Consider the following 3,551-nt stretch of genomic DNA (forward strand, 5'->3'; position numbering starts at 1 on the left):
TGGAGACAGTTTTACTCTGTTGCGCAGGCTGGGGTGCAGTGATGCGATCTTGCCTCACTGCAACCTCCACCTCCTGGGTTCAAGCGATTCTCCTGCCTCAGCCTCCCGAATAGCTGGAACTGTAGGCCCGCACCACCAAGCCCATCTAATTTTTTTTTTGTATTATTCATAGAGGCAGGGTTTCGCCATGTTGGCCAGGCTGGTCTCTAACTCCTGGCCTCCCAAAGTGCTGGGATTACAGGCTTGAGCCACCATGCCCGGTCTGATTCCATTGTCCAACATGATGTTATTTCTCAAGTTCCTGAAACATCCTCCTACTCTAATGGGCAAGCTGGAATCTGAACAGAGCCTTTAAGTGCTCAATAATTATACTACAATACAGTGAAGCCTTCGGTGTACTTTGAATGTATAAAACCCTTGCCCTCTGTTCTAAATGACCACCATCTGCTAGTTTGCTATACTTCTGGGGCCTTGCCTCTGTTCCTTATGGAAACTCCACAGTTTTCCTCGAGCTGTACTCCTAGAAAAAGGAATTACTACTTCTGCCATTCCTAGTGGACCTGCTTGGCAGCTTCTCCTTTCTAATCAGCTATTGAAATCAATCAACCAAATTTGCAAGGACCATGACTAAACTATTATAAAAGGAGGAGTTCACAGTTCCTGTAGTTTACATCATCCTGCAGTTTGTAAATTTCCCTCTCACCCTGCATTCTCCCTGGTATTTTAAATAGCCGGCTCTGTCGGGTATGGGTATGGTAGTTCATGCCTGTAATCCCAGCACTTCGGGAGGCTGAGGCAGGCAGATCATCTGAGGTCAGGAGTTTGAAACCAGCTTGGCCAACATGGTGAAACCCCGTCACTACTAAAAATACAAAAATTAGCCGGGCGTGGTGGTGGGCACCTGTAATCTCAGCTGCTCGGGAGGCTGAAGCAGGAGAATTGCTTGAACCCGGGAGGCGGAGGTTGCAGTGAGCCAAGATTGTGTCATTGCACTCCACCTGGGCAACAAGAGCAAGATTCCGTCTCAAAACAAAACAAAAAACCCCAAAATTAGCCAGGCGTGGTGGGAGGCTGAGGCTCGAGAATCACTTGAAATCGGTAGGCAGAGGTTGCAATGTGCTGAGATCACACCACTGCACTCCAGCTTGAGTGACAGAGTGAGACTCCGTTTCAAAAAAATAAATAAATAGTTAAATAAATAAATAAGTAAAAATAGCTGGGTCTGCAGAACCTGTGACTTCTGGGAACTGAGTAGAATTGATAATAGCCAACACTATGGAGTACTTAGTCTATGCCAGGTAATGTTGTAAGTAGTTCATTCTATAATTATTTCACCCACTGTCTCTCACAAACCTACGACTTAGGGGCTGTGATGAGCCAAGTTTGCAAATGTGGTTAGGTCACTTTCAAGCAAGGAGTCACTCTCAATCCCAGGCAGTCTGGCGCCCTGATCTGTTGCGTACGCCTGGATTTGGAGTCTGAACTTGAAAGCCCTGAGTCATGGCAGTCCTTTCCCTCTTCCTCCATGCTCCAGTTTTGTTTTCTTTTCTTAAATATATATTTTTTAGAGTCCCGCTATATTGCCCAGGCTGAACTCAAACTCTCAAACTCCTGGGCTCAAACAATTCTTCCTGAATAGTTGGGATTACCATATTCCAATTTTTTTTTTTTTTTTGAGACAGAGTTTCGCTCTTGTTGCCCAGGTTGGAATACAATGGCACGATCTCGGCTCACTGCCACCTCCGCCTCCCAGGTTCAAGTGATTCTCCTGCCTCAGCCTCCTGAATAGCTGGGATTACAGGCGCCCGCCACCACACCCAGCGAATTTTATGTATTTTTAGTAGTGACGGGATTTCAACATGTTGGCCAGTCTGGTCTTGAACTCCTGACCTCAAGTGATCTGCCCGCCTCAGCCTCCCAAAGTGCTGGGATTACAGGTGTGAGGCACCACGCCCGGCCCCATATTCCAATTTTTATTGAGCGGGTGGACCCCTATCTCCTAAACACTCCATAGCTCTTAGGATAAAATCCTAAGATTTTAGGATTTACTCAGCCCTCCAAAATCCAGCCCTGGCTTACCTCCCCAGCCTCTTTGGCCCAAATCCCCTGGCAAGCAACATTCCTGTAGTTCCTCAGTGTCTCTTTGGTTGGAAGAAGGACTTTCTTGCCTGGAGGCCTTTGCATCAGGGCGGTCCCTTAACTATCACTCAGATCCTCCCCCTCTGCCTGGCCAACTCTTACTCACATTTGCATCATAGCTTAGAGCCCACTTCCTCCTGGGAGCTGCGGAGACCTCTACACTGGTTAGGTCCTCCTGATGGGAGCTCCAGTCAGCTCAGAATTTCCCAAGTTGTTGGCATTTGTCCCCCAGCCCTGGGATTGCTTTATTTGTCTCTATCCCTCATAGAATAGATTACAGGCTCCCTGAGGGCAGGACCTCCTGTGTCTGGTCCACCACTACTTCCCCAAAGAGTAGCACAGTGCTGGAGGCACCTTGCAGGAGTGACCGGAATCACAGGTAAAGTTTATTCATTCACCAATTGAACACATTTATCGAGTGCCTGCTAGACACCATGCACTATGGTACTCAAGCTTTTCTCATTTAATCCTTCTTCAAGGATTACTTTATTTCATTTCTTCATAACAACACACCGAAAAACCCAGTTCATGGATTAGGAAAATTAGATGGAGTTTCTTCTGTGTAAAAAAATTGGCTGGGCCGGGCGCGGTGGCTCACACCTGTAATCCCAGCACTTTGGGAAGCCAAGGCGGGTGGATCACCCGAGGTTAGGAGTTTGAGACCAGCCTGGCCATCATGGTACCCTGTCTCCACCAAAAATACAAAATTAACCCGTGGTGGTGGTGTGTGCCTGAAGTTCCAGCTACTCAGGAGGCTGAGACGGGAGAATAGCTTGAATCCGGGAGGCGGAGGTTGCCCTCCAGCCTGGGCGACAGACTGATACTCCGTCTCAAAAAACAAAAAAAAAGACTACGGTCACAGTAGTAAGCCTTTGCTGAATGAACACGCGAATGGATGCACCGAGGTGGGGGTTGGGAATATCCGGATTAAGATACCACTAAAGAATTAGGGTTAAAAATGTGCCTCTTTAGAGGTGAACTATTAAAAAATCTAATGTAAAAGGCCTGAGATGGGTAAAGTCCCCTTAGGAGACAAAGCCTGCCGGCCAAGGCAAGCCTAGACAGTAATCTAATTGAGTATTAGCATATCTAAAGAAAGAATGTGTCAATCAGAAGAGGGGGTCGGTGAGTTTAGAACCTGGGAAAATACACTACAGTCGGAATCCTGCTTTGACCGCGAGGAACCCAGAACCTTTCCCGGCGGGAGGTGCCAGCTGATGTGGCAGGTGTATCCCCGCGTCGGGAAGCACGCAGCCGCCAGCTGAACCGCCGCCTACCGCCCCCGCCCCCTCTCCCGCGGAGCTGGCGACCCGATTGCAATTCCGCTTCCGCCGGCAGAAACTGCCTAATAATAGCTCCCTTGTGTGTGTCTGCACCCCGACTAGGCACTTGCCTACAGCCTAAGTTGCATT

This window comes from Macaca fascicularis, chromosome 18, assembly GCF_037993035.2.
Source record: "Macaca fascicularis isolate 582-1 chromosome 18, T2T-MFA8v1.1".
In the NCBI taxonomy this organism is placed as follows: domain Eukaryota; kingdom Metazoa; phylum Chordata; class Mammalia; order Primates; family Cercopithecidae; genus Macaca; species Macaca fascicularis.